The sequence below is a fragment of the Nicotiana attenuata genome, unplaced genomic scaffold (genome assembly GCF_001879085.1).
Source record: "Nicotiana attenuata strain UT unplaced genomic scaffold, NIATTr2, whole genome shotgun sequence".
Classification (NCBI taxonomy): Eukaryota; Viridiplantae; Streptophyta; class Magnoliopsida; order Solanales; family Solanaceae; genus Nicotiana; species Nicotiana attenuata.
This window is the reverse complement of record NW_017672021.1, coordinates 55,017-77,932: the sequence shown is the minus strand read 5'-3', so window position 1 is coordinate 77,932 and position 22,916 is coordinate 55,017. Positions and strand designations below refer to the sequence as shown.

At 39.5% G+C, this 22,916-nt stretch overlaps 1 pseudogene; it reads left to right on the top strand.

Moving 5' to 3' along the window:
• The first annotated feature begins 219 nt into the window (after positions 1 to 219).
• LOC109211375 overlaps positions 220 to 22,916 on the top strand; it is a 31,650-nt pseudogene continuing 8,953 nt past the window's right edge.

Sequence of the window (22,916 nt, the reverse complement as noted above, 5' to 3'; positions counted from 1 at the left end):
GTTAATTTGATCCCTATTTACCAGAATAGAGATGGAACTGGATGATAGGCAAGACAAAGTCAGGGTGATCAGCCTAGTGGGGAACTTAAAGAAAAGAAGGGAGTCTCTGATGAAAGACCACTCTAGTCTATCATAAGATTTTCTAAGTTAATTTTTAAGATCATATTGGCATTCTTCCCTTTTATTTTCTGAAAATGGGCTATATATTCTTGGATAATAATGGCATTGTCAGTATCTCTTCTGTTAGATAAAAAGCTAGCCTGGGTGGGCCCAATGATATTGGGGAGGAATGACTTAATTCTATTAACAATGATGTTAGTGACCAGTTTGTACAGGGTGTTATACAGTCCAATAGGTTTGAAGTTCCTCAGCATTGCCGCATTTGGGAATTTTAGGATCAGACAGAGGTAAGTTTCGTTCATTTCAAGTGGCATTGTGCTAGTGGAGAAAACCCTCTGACATAAGCTGTTGACCTGACTAGACAGAATATGCCAGTATCATTGGTAGAAGAAAGGATGCAGGTCATCATGCTTTGGGGTCAAATGCTTAAAAGAGTTGATGGAATATTTGATCTTAGATAACGTAAGGGGGGGTCCAAAGTTTCTTGGTCACTGCTTGATAAGACTAGGGGTCTATCAGCGTTGTGGGAAATCTGTCTAGGGGAGGATTGGTGTTCGGAGGTGAAGATCTTAGTGAAGTATCTCAGGATTGTATCATTTATGTGATGTGGTTCCTGGATTTGGTTGCTCACTTCATCTTTGAAGCAGAGGATCCTATTCCTTCTTCTTCTTTTAAGGGTGATAGTATGGAAAAACTTTGTGTTTGCATCACCCTCACGCAACCAGTTTATTCTAGATTTCAATTTTCAGAAGTCCTCTTTATTATTTAGAATGGTAGAGAATTCGTGTTGAAGGTTGGGTTCTAACTCCTGTAGGAATCTACTAAAGGGATATGCATTAGACTTTTGAATGCCAGCTAGCCTGGAAAGAATGTATCTTTTCCACTGGGAAATGTTTCCAAACACATGCTTGTTCCATATTGCAGTTATGGATAGTCTAGATTCTGTTGTAACGGGGTTGGGTTTCCATTTGCGTACAGATAGTAAGTAGCCCGCTACAAATCATGGGCCCTCAGTTAAGATATTGTTCATACTTTCCTTTAGGTTGAATTTGACAATGAAAAAGTTTCATCCCAGATCAATTAGAATTAATGCTTCGATTGGCTTCTATAGGTGTTTAAACTTTGAGCTCAGTAGTTGGTGGGGAACTTTTTTTTTCCCAAATAGCTTTACAATTAGAGAGTGTTTCCATGGATGATATAGTCGGATTTTGTCTTCAATAGTCAACGGTATTGGGATGTTTCCCGCATTTAACTCGAAATGGGGATTGGGTGACAAAGGGTAGTTTAGTCCATAGGAGATGGAGGAACTTAGATTCTTTTCCAGTAAAATTTCCTTAAAGGAATTCTTTTGAGGGGTATCTTCACCCATATCAGTTTGAGGGGCTCCGCTAGGGGTATCGGGGGGTTCCGGTAGAATTCTGGGGGTTGGGTCTGTAGCCGGGAATGGGAATATGGTCATATTGGGTGGCAGTTTAGTTAGTATGAAAATAGAGAGAGGATGGTATTTCTCTCTCCTAAATAAAAATTTGACAGGAATTTTCTTAGTGCCTTCAAGTTGAACCAGAACTAGTATATGTTTTATTTTCATTTAAGCTGAAGAGAGATCATCCCAGTTTCAGTTAGGGTCTGATGCAAGTTCTAGAAATGAGTTTGTATAGATCTGTTTTCGGGAATTTATCTACTAATATCTTTTTCCCTGCAAAGTTAAAATGGCATCACGAACAACCGCTTGGTCCAGTGATATTATTGCGCCTCTCTCTACGCTAGGGCTGACAGATGGTAAAAGTTATAATCTCTTTGGTCATTTCAGATAGTTGGATGATCTGATAAGAACAAAATAGAAATAAATAAATTGCACCCCTGACTCAATCCTCTACGACCCTTGTTGGATTTAATTACCAATTAATTTGACTACATTTTCCCCTCATCTTATCGTCTTATAACACTTGAATACATCCCTTTTGTCTTTAGTTAATCTGTAGTAACACACATGCCATCATGCATGACCACAATCACTATTGTATAGGGACCCTATCGTATGTATATGTACGTAAAAAGGCCTTGTTCGATACATGTCTCCAATTATCTGTAATTTGAGGCATGGTTCTTAATTTTATATATACACATATATATTTAAAGTATGCTACTCCAAATAGCACAATTCCAGTTGGCAAATTGTGATAATTAGTTGCTTCCGTCATTCACTTAATTATTGGTTGTCTTGTCACTTGGGGTGGAATAACTTGATTTCATGTCTTTCTTGACGGCAAACCATGCATCTAGCTATACCCTAACTTGAGATAAGTTCCTTGAAAGAATGGAAGCAGCTTGGTTGTTTGCATCGGTGTCTATTTCCCTGCTTTTTCTAGTCTTCAAACTTGTGTCCTCTTTTCTCTCTTCAATTAGGCAAGCGTCTCGTTGTTGTGGTGTCATCTCCATCCGCGGTGGAGGAATGCTTCACTAAAAATTATATCGTGTTTGCCAACCGCCCTCCTTTAATGGTTGGAGGATATAACTGCACTACAATCATTGATTCCTCGTATGGCGATCACTGGCGCAACCTTCGCCGTATTTGTACCCTCGAAATGTTTTCATCTAGCCAGCTCAACAAGTCTCAATTCATTCGACAACATGAAGTCAAGCTTCTTGTGCACAAGTTGTTTCAAAGTTGCAAGGATTTTGGTGCCGCGTCTGTTGAACTTAAAGTCCAAATTTTCTGAATTATCCTTTAACATCACCATGAGAATGGTAGCTGGAAACCATTACTTAAGCAATAAGGAGGCAACATATTTTCGTGAGCTTATAGATGACTTCTTTAGCAATGGGGGTGCATCAAATGTAGATGATTTTTTGCCTGTACCATTTTGTTGGATTTATAAGCGTAATAAGAAGAAAATCGTCAAGCAGCTTGGCCGCAAAATGGATGAATTCTTGCAAAGTTTAATTGATGAATATCGTTGCGCGGAGAACCAAAATACAATGATTGATCATTTGCTTTCTTTGCAAGAATCACAACCAGAATACTACGCCGACGAAATCATCAAAGGAATTATAATGGTAAGCTTTCTTCGCTCCTCTATAGCTCATATCAGTGAGTATAAGTTTTCTTAAAAATTACACAAATATTATTAACCTATTATTTGAGTTAATAAATAAAATTAAAAAAAGCACAAGCTCTTGAAAATGATGAATATTGATAATATATAGTTAACTTAATTAAAAAATATTACGTACATCACATAAAATTATTCTAATGTCTTATCATGATTTTGGTATATGAATTGTGCATTTGCTTTACACTCTGTTTGGATCATCGTTACCCATCGTTTCATAATGTATTGTATTATATTACATTGTATTGTATTGTATTGTATTGTTTTATGGATACAACGTTTGAATAGATTGTATCGTTTGCTATTGTTAAATAATATTTTGTTGTTTGATTTGACTGTATCATACTGTACTCTAACTGATAAGTTCACTAAAATACCTCCCAATTGTTTTAAATAAAATTTATTGAGAATTACGCATAAAAATAATTTAAGACGATATCTTTCTACTAATTTATCATTAATTACGTAGCTTAAAAACAAGAGCAAAAACATGAAAAGAAAAGGTTAATTAATATTAGCAACAAAAAGAAAAGTTAAAACGATGGAAAGAGACAAAGAATTGAACACTTAGATAAAAAGAACAGGGCAAACCAACTCTAGAAAAGATGGAAGAAGACAAAGTAGGTCAATGGGTATTTGGAATTAAAATAAAAAAAATTAAATGATAAAATAGAATTATAGAGTAATAAGTAAGGGCATAATTGAAAAAGAAAATAGGAAACGATCCCGCCACAACAAATCGGTTGTTTCGTAAAATGGAGCTTTTGGTTGTTCCGGAACAATGGATTTAACAATACGATACAATCAATTTTAAATAAACAATCAAAACAAATATTATTTTGGGATAATAATACAATACGATACAATGGGTAACAACCATCCAAACAAGCTGTTAGTTCCTGGACATGACAAAATAATACGCTGACTCTGTGCTCAAATATCTTGTAACAATATTATATTCTTCATGGCCTTAAAACTATTACATATATAAATTTCATCTTTCTCTTTATTGGAAATCTAATAGAAAAAAAAAACCTCCTTATTATTAGGCTTAACTATCATTCGAACAATTTAATCGGATGGGTATTGTTTAAACCCAACTATATGTGTTTCTCAAAAAAAATAACATGATTATCATAAAAATTAAGGTAATTTTTTTTAATTATTATTATCTTAACCAACATGAAGGTATCTTTATTTAATATTGTCACGACCCGGATTTTCCACCATCGGGAGTCGTGATGGCGCCTACTGTTGGAGCTAGGCAAGCCAAACAGTAGGCGCCATCATGACTCCCGATGGTGGGAAATCCGGGTCGTGACAAGTTGGTATCAGAGCTCTAGGTTACATAGGTCTCGCTACTCACGGACAAACTTGGTAGAGTCTGAGGGATCGGTACGGAGACGTCTGTATTTATCCCCCAGAGGCTACGGAGTTAGGAAAAATTTCACTTTTGTTCTTTCTTGTCGTGCGATTCTGTTTCTCAAATACTGATTATCCTTCTACTCTGTTCTCTCGCAGATGGCGAGAACACGTGCTTCCTCTTCTACCGCGCAGCAGCCCGAGCCCCCAGCAGCAGCTCCTACGAGGGGCAGAGGCTGAGGCCGGGGCAGAGCTCAGCCCCGAGCAGCAGTCCCAGAGGTGGAGCCTCATGTTGATTATGATGAGGAGGCTCCAGCCCCAGCAGCTCCGGTGGGCCCAGCTCAGGTCCCTGAGGGGTTCATAGCCACCCCAGTTCTTCAGGACGCTCTGGTAAGATTGGTAGGCTTTGTGGAGAGCGTCACTAGAGCGGGTTTGCTTCCAGTAGCACCAGCCACTTCTCAGACTGGAGGAGGGGTTCAGACTCCTGCTGCACGTACTCCGGAGAAGGTAGCTCCCCAGGCTCAGGTTCCGGTGGTTCAGCCAGCTGTGGCAGTTCAGCCAGCCATTGTGACTCAGGCCGGCGATGGAGCGGCGATGTCTTCGGATGCTTTGTGGAGACTTGATAGGTTCTCCAAGATCTTCACCACAACTTTCAGTGGTACTTCTTCAGAGGATCCCCAGAATTTCTTATTCAGCTGCCATGAGATCCTTAGGACTATGGGTATTGTGGAGACCAATGGGGTCGATTTTGCCACCTTCTGGCTTGCAGGAAAGGCCAAGACTTGGTGGAGGGACTATTGCCTATCTAGACCAGCAGGGTCTCCAGCATTGACATGGGATCAGTTCGCAGAGTTGTTTTTGGAGAAGTTTCTCCCAGTCACTCAGCGGGAGGCACTTCGCAGGCAGTTCGAGCGCCTCCAGCAGGGCTCCATGACAGTCACCCAGTATGAGACGCGGTTCATTGATTTGGCACGCCATGCTATTGTTATACTCCCCACAGAGCGAGAGAGGGTGCGGAGGTTTATTGATGGATTGATTCAGCCGATCCGTCTCAAGATGGCTATGGGAGTTGGGAGTGAGATTTCTTTTCAGGAGGCGGCCAATGCGGCCCGTAGAGTGGAGATGGCTCTTGCACGAGGAGGTGGTCAGGTGTCGGATAAGAGGCCTCGTCATTCTGGTAGGTTCAGTGGTACCTCATCTGGAGGTAGGGATTCTTATGGTAGAGGCCATTCACCGAGACCCTTTCAGTCAGCACTCCAGGTTTCTCATGGTACTCCAGGCGATGGTGGTTCTCAGCAGCATTATTCTGATCAGCAGCCCATCAGTGCACCGCCACTTCAGAGTTTCCGGGGAGGACATACAGGTCGACAGGGCCAGCAGTCTCAGCAGTCGAGGGCTTGTTACGGTTGTGGTGACCCGAGTCACATTGTCAGATTTTGCCCTCTAGCCTCGGGTAGCTCTCAGCAGCAGGGTCATCGCCCCATGATTCAGGCACCAGGTGATCCACAGCTTGCCCAGCCAGCTAGAGGCGGGGTTAGAGATCATAGAGGTGGAGGTAGAGACCGTAGAGGTGGAGCTCGGACCGGCAGAGGTAGGGGTCAGCCAGTAGCCGATCGTCCCATAGACATGGCTCAGGGAGGTGGGGCCCAGCCCCGGTGTTATGCTTTGCCGGCCAGGCCAGAGGCTGAGTCGTCAGATGTTGTTATTACAGGTACTATTCTGGTCTGTGATAGGGATGCTTCAGTGCTATTTGACCCTGGGTCTACGTATTCATATGTGTCGTCCTATTTTGCACCCTACCTGGTTATGCCTAGCTCCAACAGTAGGCGCCATCACGACTCCCGATGGTGGAAAATCCGGGTCGTGACAAATATAATTCTCAAAAGATATAAAAATCTATCATAACATTTCATGTACTGTGCATTTAGATAAATTATATAATAGTGTTTGCAATATCTATTTTTATTTGCACATAAATTTTTAATTTTTTGAATTAAATAAGCGAATTACAGTTAACTAATTAAAATCTATAAATTGATAATATATATTTATGGTACCTGAACTCAACTTTCATTGATAATATTTAGTGATGGTACTTGAATTCAACTGCCTAAATATTATCTCTCTTAATTCACGAATAATTTTACTGAAATATGATCTCTTTTATTATTTGGATGGCTTTATTATGAGAATCCTACTATTAATACTAATATTTATCACGAGTTTTATAGTTATATTAATAATTAAAGATAATCATGAGTCAGAATACACACGAAATATAAAAGAAAACAAAAATTTAAAACCAAGGAATTTTTTTTTATAATTTCAAAACTAATAATTTCAAAAGTAAATTCAAAATAAAATAGATAAATAATGGTGTTTGGATATTTTAATTTAAAAATTTTGAATAATAAACCTACTCTTTGTCCCTCAAGTTAGTTTCATGCCCATCAAAGAATATAATTCAGATTATCTAAATATGAAAAACATGTTAATTTAAATGAGGAAATAATTTAAATAAAGTAAAACTTTGATTACTTTTTAAGTTTTAAATATTAAGAGTCATATATATTTAAATAAAAAAGTTTTTTAGTAAAATTATATGACTATTTCTAAATATTAGAGAAATAATTAAATGATTATTTCTAAATATTAGAGAATTAATTAGAATGACTATTTTGCCAAGTGTGAACTCTATTTTTAAAGGGTAAAAAACGCAAAGGACTACAATTTTACCTAATATGAAAGCTATTTTTAAAGGGTAAAAAAGGCGAACAACATTTCGCTAAGGAGCTTCGTGCATTTAATATAGCGTGTGTGTGTGTTTCCTTTATTATTTGTTTCATCTTACGTGTAAGTCGACCGCAAAATATTAACAAATAACAAATATATACCCACTCAGGCGGGGTTGTCAAGAAAAACAGGGTCTTTTCATGATTACTCATGTAGCTCAAAATAGACCGTAGCGGAGCCAAAATTTGAAGTTTATGAATTCTGAATTTGCTATGAAATCATGACTCGTCTTAGTCACTATGTTCGCAATCAAATATTTATACACATTTAATGAATTCCTAATGCAAATAAAATATTTTAGCAAAAGTGATTGAGTTCGGCCAAACTCGCACCTAATAGGCTTGATCCTCCTCGGTCTATACCATTTATTTATAAATTTTGCCCTTAAAAAGTTAGAGTGTAGCAGTTATGTACTTTGTATACCTTTAGACTACAATTCATATTTTGTATATCTTTCTGGTATACTGTATATACAATAGTTTTGTATTGTATACCCCCAAATATATACAAAATACATATCATGTTGGATATTTTGTAAATAATTTTCTATTGAATAAGTATGAAATATAATTGTTTGCAACAAATGTATGCAGAGGAAATAAAACTGCAATCACAAACAACTATAAAGAAAAAAGAATTTTATTGATAAACATTGCAGGTTACAACTCGGTTTATCCCTTGATTCTTCCCTCCGATTTATTCTACGTGATTCAAGGGCCTTAGCGGCATATTCTCGAATGTAGGACTTTAAGCAAGACATATTTGACATGTCTTTGATCTCTTAACGAATATTCCAAGAGTTTCATGGAATTTCATATATCTCATATTTGATATCTTTGTGCATATCACGAGAGTTTATGGAATTGCTGAGATCCCCTTTGAAGGACACATGCAGCCTTATTTATAGGCATGAATTAGGGTTTGGGTGGAGTAGCCAACAAGTAATCCTAATAGACTCCTAATATTTCAAGAGTTTTCTTGAATTTAGGATTTATCTTGATCTGTTAAAATTTCAGTGTGTACAAATGCCCCCTACTTCAAGGTTTGTCGAGGTGTAGGCTTGCTGAAACTTGAAGACGAGACTTGAAGCCGACCATCACAACATATAATCTTGAAACATCAAGGTTTTGATTTGTAGGAGGAAGAGATGAAGGGCAGAGCTGGTCTCACTGGGCATACCAATTTGTTTGCAATAAATTTATGCAGAGAAAAATAAAACTGCAATCACAAAGAACTATAAAGAAAAAAGGATTTTATTGATAAACATTGCAGGTTACAACTCTGTTTATCCCTTGATTTTTTCCTCCGATTTATTCTACGTGATTCGAGGGCCTTAGTGGCATATTTCTCGGACGTAGGTGTAGGCGTCGATAAAATAAAATCAAGACCGAAAATATTGCAACAATCGTAGTATTTTATTTCAAATATTTGAGTGTACAATCTCTATGATTCCTCTTAATCTACTTTTCTAGTATAAATTCAAGGGCCTTTGAGCTTGATCTTGAATTTGAATTTGATTCATCCGTCGTGAACACTTTGATTGTTCCCACGAATTGTATCACAAACAAGTAGCCCTGATCTTGAATGCCTTATATTTAATTTGACTTCGTTCTTGAGCTTGCACTTGATTTGTTCTTCATTCTTGAACTTAAACTTGATTTGTTCTTCGTTCTTGAGCTTGAACTGAATTTCTTGAACTTGAACTTGATTGCTTGAAGCCTGAAACTAATAGAGAAATTTGCGGTTGTTGATCCACGAGCTCTCTTTTGCTTCTTGTTATAACTTCTCGTGTCTTTTCTGGGTTATGAAGACCCCTACTTATAGTTGTGGAAGGGAGGAGTTATGATAAGAACAAACTCGAGGATCTTCGCATTTGAGAGATTGTGTCCATTAAAGAAGTGGAATAAGTTCCATAGAAATTTTCAAAGCATAAGAACACCCGCTTCGCCCAAAATCCAGAAGATATCTAAGGATTTCCAAAGTTTGGTTCCTTCTAGAATTAGGCGACAAACAAAACTTGTGGTTTCATGTAAAGAAGTACTGAAGGTAAAGCCATATACTGTGGTCTACACTAAGGAACATGGCGAAGATGAATAAAGTGTGGGTTCTTCGTATCATGTTACTGTACAAGGCGAGAATGGTGTTCCATCTTCAATGGAGGATAATGCAGAATTGAAGGATGTTTCACCGTGTTATCACATATCCTTCAACGATGGGTAGGGATGGCAATGGGGCAGTGCGGGTGCGGAGCAATGCGGGTTTGAGAGTTTGCGGTTGTGGGGTGGGGCGGGGCGGGTTCAATTTATTAGTTAAAAAAATAATGCGGGGCGGGGCGGGGCGCGGGTGGGGGTATTTAATTTTTTGTACTAATAGAATCTGTTTTGATATCATAACTTGCTTTAACTGCACAAAGTTGTATATATGAGGTCAATCCTATAATTTTCTTTCTCTGGTGTTTCCTCAACAAAACTATTTTAAAATATGCATAAAGTTTAGTTTATTAATAGATGCACACGAAGCTTTCAACACCCACTAAATGTTTTAAGTTAATTTCTAAACGAAAGTCAATTACAGACAAGTTTTCAATTTTATGTCAACATTTTATTAAAAGACATAACTTTTTATATATTTTATTAAACAAGAACAAAACAAGATCCAGGAGAACGATTCAAGTGTTATTCAGTGTTAATAAAAGAATTTTTATTAAAAAAAATTGCGGGGCGGGTGTACGCGGGCCGGGTGAATGCGGGTTTAAATGCTATGCGGGGCGGGGCGGGGAGGGTTTAGATTGCGCGGGTTTAGACAAAACCCGCCCCGCACCGCCTGCCATTCCTGACGATGGGGACCCTCAAGAAGATGAAGATGCGAAAGATGCTCCACCTGAACTTGAAGAAGGAGTGAGACGACAGTTGATGCCTTAAAAGAGGTTAACCTTAGCACCGATGAAGAACCAAGACCCACCTACCTAAGTGCTTTGCTAGATGTTGATGAAGAAAGCACTTATATTGAGTTACTCAAGGAGTTCAGGGATGTCTTTGCTTCGAGTTACAAAGAGATGCCTGGCTTGGACCCGAAAGTAGCAGTCCATCACCTTGCAGTCAAAAATGGCGCTCACCCTGTTAAACAAGCTCAAAGGCGCTTTAGGCCGTACTTGGTTCCCTTGATTGAAACCGAAGTAAACAAACTCATCGAAGCTGGCTTTATTCGTATGGGTTTCAAGTATTGTCCCTGTAAGGAAGAAAAATGGCCAGATTCGAGTGTGCGTTGACTTTAGAGATCTCAACAATGCGTGTCCAAAAGATGAATTCCCGCCTCCTATTCCAGAGCTGATGATCGATGCTACTATTGGGTACGAGTCAATGTCATTTATGGATGGTTTATCAGGCTATGACCAAATTCGCATGGCGCCAAAAGATGAAGAGCTTACTGTATTCCGTTCCCCCAAGGGTATTTATTGGTACAAGGTAATGCCTTTAGGCTTGAAGAACGCTGGTGCTACTTACCAAAGAGCTATGCAGAATATCTTTGATGACCTTCTCCACAAGAATGTCGAAAGCTATGTTGATGACTTGATGGTAAAATCAAGAAAGAAATGCAGCCACTTGAAAGACTTGAGAATGGTGTTTGAGTTGCTCCAGAGATTCCAACTTAGGATAAATCCATTAAAATGCGCGTTTGGAGTTACCTCCAAAAAGTTCCTGGGTTTCATTGTCCGACATCTAGGGATTGAAATAGATCAAGCTAAAGTAGATGCAATCTTGAAAATTCCTGAGCTCCGCAGTATTCATGAATTGAAAAGTCTGCAAGGAAAGCTAGCATACCTTAGAAGATTCATCTCAAACCTAGCTGGGAGGTGCCAACCACTCAGTAGCCTTATGAAGAAAGGTGTCCCTTTCAAATGGGACCAAGCGTGTAACAATGCCTTTGAGCGCATTGAATCCTATTTGATGAAGCCTTCGTGTAACAATGACCTCAGGGATCTCAACAATGCGTGTCCAAAAGATGAATTTCCGCTTCCTATTCCAGAGCTGATGATCGATGCTACTACTAGGTACGAGGCATTGTCATTTATGGACAATTCATCAGGCTATAACCAAATTCGCATGGCGCCAAAAGATGAAGAGCTTATTGCATTCCGTACCCCCAAGGGTATTTATTGCTACAAGGTAATGCCTTTAGGCTTGAAGAACGCTGGTGCTACTTACCAAAGAGTTATGCAGAATATCTTTGATGACCTTCTCCACAAGAATGTCGAATGCTATGTTGATGACTTGGTGGTAAAATCAAGAAAGAAAAGCGACCACTTGAAAGACTTGAGAATGGTGTTTGAGTTGCTCCGGAGATACCAACTTAGGATGTATCCATTAAAATGCCCCTTTGGAGTTACCTCCAGAAAGTTCCTGGGTTTCATTGTCCGATATCGAGGGATTGAAATAGATCAAGCTAAAGTAGATGCAATCTTGAAAATGCCTGAGCCCCGCAATATTCATGAATTGAAAAGTCTGCAAGGAAAGCTAGCATACCTTAGAAGATTCATCTCAAACCTAGCTGGGAGGTGCCAACCATTCAGTCGCCTTATGAAGAAAGGTGTCCCTTTCAAATGGGACCAAGCGTGTAACAATGCCTTTGAGCGCATTGAATCCTATTTGATGAAGCCTCCGGTTTTGGCAGCCCCTATACTTGAAAATTCGCTGATACTATGAATTTCAGCACAAGAAAGGTCTGTTGGAGCGCTGTTGGCCCAATAAAATAGTGAAGGGAAAGAAAACTCCCTTTACTACTTAAGCAGGATGATGACACCAAATGAGCTGAATTATTCGCCAATTGAAAAGTTATGTTTGGCGTTAGTCTTCTCAATCCAAAAGTTGAAGCACTACTTTCAAGCTCATGTCGTTCATTTGGTTTCTAGAGCAAATCCCATCAAGTTCGTGATGTCAAAACCTGTCCTTAGTGATCGACTAGCAAGGTGGTACCTCCAGTTTCAACAATTTGAAATCGTGTACATCCCTCAAAAGCCTATAAAAGGACAAGCGTTAGCGGACTTCTTGCAGATCACCCTATACCTGATAATTGGAAGCTAACTGACGAACTACCTGATGAGGACGCCATGATCATTGAAGCTCAGCCTCCATGGGAGATGTACATTGATGGTGCTGCACATCGCGAAGGAGCTGGTGCTGGTGTAGTATTTGTCACTTCTCAAGGTGAAGTTCTGCCCTACTCTTTTACGTTGACGCAACTCTGCTCTAACAACGTTGCTGAGTATCAAGCACTAATACTTGGGCTTGAAATGGTTGTCGAAATGAAGCGGTTGCAATTGCAAGTCATTGGTGACTCTCTGTTAGTGGTCAATCAACTTTTAGGTAGTTACGAGGTCAAGACGCCTGAAGTATCCCATAGCATAAGTAGTCCATAATGGGTTGTCGCCATTCTTCTTTCTCAAATTCAGAAACAGTGACAAGATGCTTGAGTTCATTTTTTTCACCTTCAGCCTCATTTGGCGGCGGTACTACCTATTTTTGGCATACAGTAACTTGCGCTTGATCAGGCAAAATTAATGATGAAGCTAGGGCAGCTAAAGCATCATCCTTCTTATTTTATTTCCTTGGCACATGCTGAATAGTCACATCACCGAGCCACCCCATTAATTTTTTAGCGTAATCATGATATGGGCGTAGTTCAGGCTTCTTGACCTCGTAACTACCTAAAATCTGATTGACCACTAACTGAGAGTCACCAAAGACTTGCAATTGCAACCGCTTTATTTCGACATCTATTTCAAGCCCAAGTATTAGTGCTTGATACTCAGCAACGTTGTTAGAGCAGAGTTGTGTCAACGTAAAAGAGTAGAGCAGAACTTCACCTTGAGAAGTGACAAATACTACACCAGCACCAGCTCTTCCGCGATGTGCAGCACCATCAAAGTACATCTTCCATGGAGGATGAACTTCAATAACCATGGCGTCCTCATCAGGTAGTTCTTCATTTAGCTCTCAATCATCATATATAGGGTGATCTGTCAAGAAGTCCGCTAACGCTTGTCCTTTTATATCCTTTTGAGGGATGTACACGATTTCAAATTGTTGAAACTGGAGGAACCACCTTGCTAGTCGATCACTAAGGACAGGTTTTGACATCACGAACTCTATGGGATTTGCTCTAAAAACCAAACGAACGACATGAGCTTGAAAGTTGTGCTTCAACTTTTGGATTGAGAAGACTAGCGCCAAACATAACTTTTCAATTGGCAAATAATTCAGCTCAAATGGTGTCATCATCCTGCTTAAGTAGTAAAGGGAGTTTTCTTTCCCCTCACTATTTTCTTGGGCCAACAATTCTCCAACGGACTTTTCTTGTGCTGAAATGTATAGTATCAGCGGCTTTCCAAGTATAGGGTCTTCCAAAACTGGAGGCTTCATCAAGTAGGATTTAATTCTCTTAAAGGCATCGCTACACGCTTGGTCCCATTTGAAAGGGACACCTTTCTTCATAAGGCTACTGAATGGTTGGCACCTCCCAGCTAGGTTTGAGATGAATCTTCTAAGGTATGCTAGCTTTCCTTGCAGACTTTTCAATTCATGAATATTGCGGGGCTCAGGCATTTTCAAGATTGCATCTACTTTAGCTTGATCTATTTCAATCCCTCGATATCGGACAATGAAACCCAGGAACTTTCTGGAGGTAACTCCAAAGGGGCATTTTAATGGATACATCCTAAGTTGGTATCTCCAGAGCAACTCAAACACCATTCTCAAGTCTTTCAAGTGGTCGCTTTTCTTTCTTGATTTTACCACCAAGTCATCAACATAGCATTCGACATTCTTGTGGAGAAGGTCATCAAAGATATTCTGCATAACTCTTTGGTAAGTAGCACCAGCGTTCTTCAAGCCTAAAGGCATTACCTTATAGCAATAAATACCCTTGGGGGTACGGAATGCAATAAGCTCTTCATCTTTTGGCGCCATGCGAATTTGGTTATAGCCTGATGAATTGTCCATAAATGACAATGCCTCGTACCCAGTAGTAGCGTCGATCATCAGCTCTGGAATAGGAAGCGGAAATTCATCTTTTGGACACGCATTGTTGAGATCCCTGAAGTCATTGTTACACGAAGGCTTCATCAAATAGGATTCAATGCGCTCAAAGGCATTGTTACACGCTTGGTCCCATTTGAAAGGGACACCTTTCTTCATAAGGCTACTGAATGGTTGGCACCTCCCAGCTAGGTTTGAGATGAATCTTCTAAGGTATGCTAGCTTTCCTTGCAGACTTTTCAATTCATGAATACTGCGGAGCTCAGGCATTTTCAAGATTGCATCTACTTTAGCTTGATCTATTTCAATCCCTAGATGTCGGACAATGAAACCCAGGAACTTTTTGGAGGTAACTCCAAACGCGCATTTTAATGGATTTATCCTAAGTTGGAATCTCTGGAGCAACTCAAACACCATTCTCAAGTCTTTCAAGTGGCCGCATTTCTTTCTTGATTTTACCATCAAGTCATCAACATAGCTTTCGACATTCTTGTGGAGAAGGTCATCAAAGATATTCTGCATAGCTCTTTGGTAAGTAGCACCAGCGTTCTTCAAGCCTAAAGGCATTACCTTGTACCAATAAATACCCTTGGGGGAACGGAATACAGTAAGCTCTTCATCTTTTGGCGCCATGCGAATTTGGTAATAGCCTGATAAACCATCCATAAATGACATTGACTCGTACCCAATAGTAGCATCGATCATCAGCTCTGGAATAGGAGGCGGGAATTCATCTTTTGGACACGCATTGTTGAGATCTCTAAAGTCAACGCACACTCGAATCTGGCCATTTTTCTTCCTTACAGGGACAATACTTGAAACCCATATTGGGTATTTACCTTCACGAATAAAGCCAGCTTCCATGAGTTTGTTTACTTCGGTTTCAATCAAGGGAACCAAGTACGGCCTAAAGCGCCTTTGAGCTTGTTTAACAGGGTGAGCGCCATTTTTGACTGCAAGGTAATGGACTACTACTTTTCGGTCCAAGCCAGGCATCTCTTTGTAATTCCAAGCAAAGACATCCCTATGCTCCTTGAGTAACTTAATATAAATGCTTTCTTCATCAACTTCTAGTAAAGCACTTAGGTAAGTGGGTCTTGGTTCTTCATCGGTGCCAAGGTTAACTTCTTTTAAGGCAGCAACTGTTGTCTTCACTCATTCTTCAAGTTTAGTTGGAGCATCTTTCGCATCTTTATCTTCTTTAGGGTCACCATCGTTGAACGATATATGATAACATGGTGAAACATCCTCCAATTCTACATTATTCTCCATTGAAGATGGAACACCATTCTCGCCTTGTACAGTAACATGATACGAAGAACCCACAATTTCTTTATCTTCGTCACGTTCCTTAGTGTAGACCACAGTATATAGCTTTACCTTCAGTACTTATTTACATGAAACCACAAGTTTTTTTGACGCCTCATTCTAGAAGGAACCAAACTTTGGAAATCCTTAGAGATCTTCTGGATAGGCGAAGCGGGTGTTCTTATGCTTTGAAAATTTCTGTGGAACTTGTTCCCCTTCTTTAATGGACCCAATCTCTCAAACACAGAGGTCCTCCCAGGTGATTTTCCAAGTCGATCAAAGATAGAAGGCTTGTTAGAAGCGGCCGATTCATCTTCTATAGTGATATAATTGCTGCTCGCCCTTCTTATGGAGATGTGCACTGGTGACGGTTGCTTGTATCCCAAACCTTCACGAGGTAGTCTCATCACAGCTTCTGATGGTAGCTTCCCTGATTTTAATGGCTCATTAGGATTGTATCCAGCTTTTGCAAATAGCCTGTAAGCGTTAGGATCAAAACCTTCATCTGTTCGCTTAGTTGGGAGAGCCACATTCTGCAAACGATTTTTTGCCACAAACCCTGCAAATGGCTTTGAGGACAACTTTACTACCTCAATTCATTTTATCGGAAGAGTTAACTCCTTTAGCATGTTAGTTTGGAGAATAGATGATTCACCTTCATCTTTTTTCCTTTTAGGGACATATTGGAGAGCATGACTTACTTTCTTGCCATAAGACGCAATATTCCCTCTATAAGATTTATTCGCGTTAGGTTGTACCTTCCCAGTAACAGCATTGACTTCACTAGTAGTCACCTCTGTTCTTTTAGTTGTGGGCTCGTCATTCTTGTTTTTCATGCCATCATCAGCTTTTAGCTCCTTCACAATGCGGTTCTACAAGTAGAACTTTGCACCGGCGAAGTATGACTCAGCCTCGGTGAATGGCTCATCATCAGCAACTATCTTCTTCTCGACTTCACCCTCATAATATTTTAGACATTGATGGTAGGTATATGGAACTACTTTATTCTCATTTATCCAATGCCTTCCAAGCAAGACGTTGTATGAAGTCTTTGCATCGATCACATGTAGCCATGCACTTAATTGCATACCTTTAATGGTGATTCTAACATGATCGCGCCTATGGCTCTTTGCCCCCCTTGGTTGAATCCTTGGATCATCACACGACATTTTGAGAGTTCCTTCATGGGAATACCAAGTTCTTTCACAGTGCGAATTGAAAAAAAGTTCACTGAGGATCCTCCATCAACCAAAATTTGATTTACCTTTTTGTCACGCATATAGCTAACCAGGTACAATTGGCGGTTATGAAGAGTGTCACCTAGTAGAAGATCATCATTTGTGAATGTGAATTTTTCCTCACAAGCATTAACTTCTTGAGGAGTGGACTCGATGAGCTTTTCTGAAGATGGTGCCAATGGTAGGTCATCACTCTTTTCTTCCCCTTTGTCAACATGGCAACAAGAGGCATCAATGCCCTCATGGGGAATCTTCATGCGGAACCAACTTGGTAAGAACTCCTCTAAGGTCACTGGATGCCGTGGCTTTTGAGGATGGTGCACCTCCACTTTTTCTTTCTTCAAATAATTAACTGGATTCCATCTCCTTGGTATTTTCACCAACATTTTCCTTGTTGGTTGTTCTATTGATTCTTTTCGTGGGCTCCTTTTGTGGTGCCTATGGCGAGTCACGAATGTCCAACCTTCATCATCATCATGGTGGTCTACTTCGACTTTGTTATTCTCCAGTAATTCTTCACTTTTGATTTCTTTTAAACTGCATAGCTCATCTGGACTGAATGAACCAAAGTTGATAGAGACTTGGTTCACACTTGCCTTCTCATCTTCAAGCACGATCTTCTTTTCACGGGTCAAGTCCATAACTTTGTCCTTGAAGACAAAGCACTTCTCCAGAGGGTGGCTTACAAGTCGGTGATATTTGCAGTAATTTGGGTCATTCGTTTTCCCAGCTTCATTTGGTCGCTTCATCTCCGCAAGCTCAATGAGATTTAACTCGAGGAGTTCTTCAAAAATAGCTGGCACATCAAAATCTAGAGATGGGTACTCTTTCTCTTGCATTTCTTTAAAAGTCGACTTTCCACTTGGCTTATCAAGTGGATTTCATACTCTTGTTCTTTCTCTTTTTCGTTGTGAACTTCACAGGTGATATGTTGACATTCATAGCTTCTTTGTTTTCATATTTGGGTACGAACTTACCCCATTTCTTGACTTCTTGCTTGTTGTTCCCTTTGGAGGCTCATAGATAGGCAACCTTTCATTTCTAGCGGAGGCCATGCTCAACTCCATATCATGGGAACGAGTCGAAAGTTCTTCAAATGTGCCAGGCTTGATACCTTGCAAGATGTAGCGTAGTCCCCAATGCATGCCTTGGATGCACATCTCTATGCCTGAAGCTTCACTAAGCATGTCTTTGCAGTTGAGGCTTGCATTCCTCCAACGATTGATAAAGTCGATAACTGATTCACCCTTTCGTTGACGAGTATTTGTAAGTTCTATCATACTCATAGTACGTTTTGTGCTATAAAAGCGATTGAGGAATTCTCGCTCTAATTGATCCCATCTATCAACGATCCAGCCTCGAGGTCCGTGTACCAATCAAAAGCATTTCCTTTTAATCAGCAAACAAACTGCTTGACGAGGTAATCTCCATAAGTCCCAGCATTGTTGCATGTCTCAACGAAGTGCGCCACATGTTGCTTTGGATTGCCTTTGCCATCAAACTGTTGAAATTTTGGAGGTTAAAAGCCAGCAGGCATCTTCAACATATCGATCCTTGAAGTGTACGGCTTTGCGTAAGTAAATGAGGACTTCGAAGTGACTACATATTTATTTTTTATAGTCCCTTCAATGAACTCCTTTACTTGATTGATTGGAATCATCCCTTCCGAAGAGACTGGAATTTCCTTAGTGGATGCAACTTGTCGTGGGGGAGGATCAATCTCTTGAACTTCTGGGAGTTTACCGGGTGCATGGGTGGATTCTTCTTCCATCAAGATTCCCACCCTGTCCGTTAGCTTGTCAATTCTAGACTCTTGATTTTGCATGCATTTGGTCAAGCTAGCGATTGATTCTGTCAAGTTTGCCACTGCTCCTCCACAGGCGAAGTGTTTGTCACCATGGCTTGCATGATTGTTGTGGACAATGGAGAGTAGCATGGATTGTCACACAGATTGATCCTTGATTGGCTCCTGCTATGTGGTGTAAGTTGGGAGGATCCATCACTTGAAGCATCATCATCTTCCTTCACAGCAAAGTGCTTGGATCCGAGAGGTCAAGTAGAGCAAGAGTTTTCTTGATCTTTTCAGCAACATCGCTTCCTCTTTCGGGTGCATTTGTGGAAGATCTTGCTCCTTTTGAGGATAAAGATCTGAAAACAGGGGTTGATGCGGACGACACTTGGGGTGCTTGTTGTCCTAACGAGCTCGCTTTGATCTTCGTAACTGGCACAAAGCTTCCAAAGGTAACTTCGAGTATGTTTTTCACATCGGCATAGAACCTGGAATTAGCAGCCTTGGTGGAAGTTGAACTGGAGATGATTTTCTTTGAAGCCATTTCGTTGTTCTTGAATTTTGGTGAATGAAAATTTGAGATGAGAGGTAGAAATTGTCCCACCGAGCGTGCCAGAATTTGTAGACAATAAATTGCGTCAAGAAAATAAAATCAGGGCCGAAAAATATTGCAACAATCGTAGTATTGTATTTCAAATACTTGAGTGTACAATCTCTATGAATCCTCTGATTCTTCTTTACAATAGAAAATAAATTCAAGGGCCTTCGAGCTTAGTCTTGAATCTATATTGTTGCCACAAACAATGATCTTGAATTCAACTAGCACGAACTTTGATTTGAACTCGTACTCCTTTAATCTTGATTTGTCCTTCGTTCTTGAGTTTGCACTTGATTTGTTCTTCGTTCTTGAACTTGATTGCTTGAAGCCTGAAACTTGTAGAGAAATTTGCGGCGTTTGATTCACGAGTTCTATCTTGCTTCTTGTTATAATTTTTGTTGTCTTTTCTTGGTTATGAAGACCCCTATTTATAGTTGTGGAAGGAGGAGTAATGATAAGAACAAACTCTTTCCTACCAATCAAATTGAAGTGTGACATGGCCGCATTTGATTGGCCAAAACATGTCACTTGCACACGTAGCGCGATTTCATTGGCCTTTTAGTGTGACTTGGCATGCCTTGTCATTTTGACACATAGCATGATCCTATTGGCTCTTCCGTTTGACTTGGCGTGCCACATCATTTGATATGTGGCATTGGGCCTCTCGGAAGATGCCATCTTGAGCCTAATGAAGTGGGCGAATCGCTTGTACCCCGATTAAATGGGCTAGCCCAATAATATTGGACTTCTTTATTTGACCCATATGCATTGGACTTATATAATTAATCCAATTATATTAGCCCGCCATATTTAGTTGGACCAACATATTAATATATAGTCCAAATTAATTTATTGAATTTAAATCCTATAAATTTTGTATGCTTACAGTAGGACTTTAAGCAAGACATATTTGACATGTCTTTGATCTCTTAACGAATATTCCAAGAGTTCCATGGAATTTCAGAGACCTCATATTTGATCTCTTTGCGCATATTCCGAGAGTTTATGGAATTGCTGAGATCCCCTTTGAAGGACACATGCAGCCTTATTTATAGGCATGAATTAGAGTTTGGGTGGAGTAGCCACCAAGTAACCCTAATAGACTCCTAATATTTCAAGGGCTCTCTTGAATTTAGACTTTATCTTGATCTGTTAAAATTTCAATGTACAATAATATTTCTGAAAAAGCACATTTTCGCATAGTTCTTTTTTGAATATCGAATACACCGTATTAAATGTCCCCAAAAACCGATAACCAAAGTACCAAACCTAAAATATATTTTTTCTACAAAAAATTGTCTAATAACATATGATACTTCCTTGTATTGTAACATTTGACAAGGCTCATTGTTATATTTAGGTGTTTATTCCTATCAAGAATAGTAATTTCGAATCGACCGAATATTTTAAGTTTCTTATTTTTCTTATGTTCACAAGTCAAGATATGTTAAGCTATGATAATTTATTGGTTTTGACATAGTGGTTATCGACAATTTATAAAAATCAACAGTATATATTACACCTTCTTTTTTGGTCTATATCCACTAAACAATGACAATTGCCTCTATTTAGAAATTACTTAAATCTTAGCATGATTATTTACACTTAATGATAAGAATGTCACGATCCAAATTTCTTCTCCGTTGGGTTTCGTGATGGCACCTAGTCTTAAGGACTAGGTAAGCCTAATGTTTACGGAATAACAACAATAATAAATAACATCTAAAATTCTTCTGAATGAATTCTTTATACAATAAACATATTCCCAAAACCCGGTAGTACAAGTCATAAGCTCTACAGAGTTAGCTACCACTTCTAAATATAACTATTTGGAAATGAGTGAAACAGTTGAATACAAGTAAGAAGGTGACCCCGAAGCCTACGAACGCAGCAACAGGTTTACCTTAAGTCTCCTCAGCAATGATCCGCACAGCTACTAACGATCAATACCTGGATCTGCACAAAAAAATATGCAGAAGAGTAGCATGAGTACACCACAGCGGTGCCTAGTAAGTATCAAGACTAACCTCGGTAGAGTAGTAACGAGGAACAGTCAAGACACCCACTTGTCCAATAAACAATACAAATATAAGCATAGGAACAACAGAACATGATGTATATATAAAGGCTATACGATATGGCTAACAATACAACAATCACAATATGGAAGAAAACAGCAAGTGACAATGGAAACACCGTAATAATGACATAAAAGAGCGAGCGAAAATATAAACCCAAATCCAAATCACAATACAGTAAAGGCAAGTAATAACTCAGAAACTACAACAGTCTTCACATCGGGTCTTAGCCAACAACTCCTCGAAATACCGAACCTCGAACAAAATTACAGCTCATTGGTCTCAATACCTGAACCCTAACACTTGGCATCCTGTGCCATCATCACACCTCATGTTCATGCTGACAACTCACTGACTAACTAGAGCCACTCTCACATATATGACAAGCAAACGAGAGTGTACATATATACTTAACAATACCAGGGGAAAACTTCTTAACCAATAGGAGTATTAGCTAGGTGTATACTTGTGCAAGTATTCTAACATAGATCATACCAGCTAAAAACGTAAGAAAAAGAGCGGACATCACGTAAGGCATTTTCTCACAACTTCCACGAGGTAAAGCTCATACAGGTAAACGTACCATAACACAATGTCAACAACAAGAATGCCCTCAGGCCATCACAAAGCATCACAATCAATCCCTAACATAGCCAACCTTGTCTCGCCACGTGTGCAATAATAACATAATAAGTACCTGCCTTGTTTCGCCACACGTGCATCATAATGTTCCCACCTTGTCTCGCCACATGCGCAACCCACATATAAGCATATATATATTCCGCCTTGTCACGCCGCATGTGCAATATATAGACAGTAAAAATAGCACGACAGAAACCTTGTGCAACCCCATAACAACAACCGCACGGCAGAAACCTCGTGCACCAACACAACAAGCACAACAACAACAAGGACAGTAATACAAAGTACAACGAGTGAATCCACTCCAGAACTTTAAATCACAAGCAAATGGTAGAACCAGTTCACAGGGAATAACCACAGTAAGGAAATGAAAGGCGTAAAGGGAACCGTTCAACAAAGGAAAAACTAACATGTGGTAATGATCCCACAATATACAAGTTAATAACAAGGAAATAAACACGAGGCTGGTAGTCCCAAGTAAAGGTAAGTCAACAAAGATATAGGTTATCTAAACTCCTTTTAAGGTTGGAAAGTTACGAGGATATTCGACAATTCAATTAAGGAAAGGTGATCTTAGCTTCACTTAAGACTAGACAATTATAGGAGGGATGATAATAGATCTCAAATAACACCGGCGGTTAGGAAAAGATAGCATGATAATAGGAGAGGCGAAATTCTTCAGTTAAATCAAATAGGATGACAATTAGGCAATAAGAGTGAATTATGAGGCAATTAATTCCAATTAAGCATGTAGGGGCGAAACTAATAAGCAGGAACTCAGTCATATTAAGAATAACTTCATACATAGTGAATATAAGAACCTAAGAACCCTAAAAGGCCA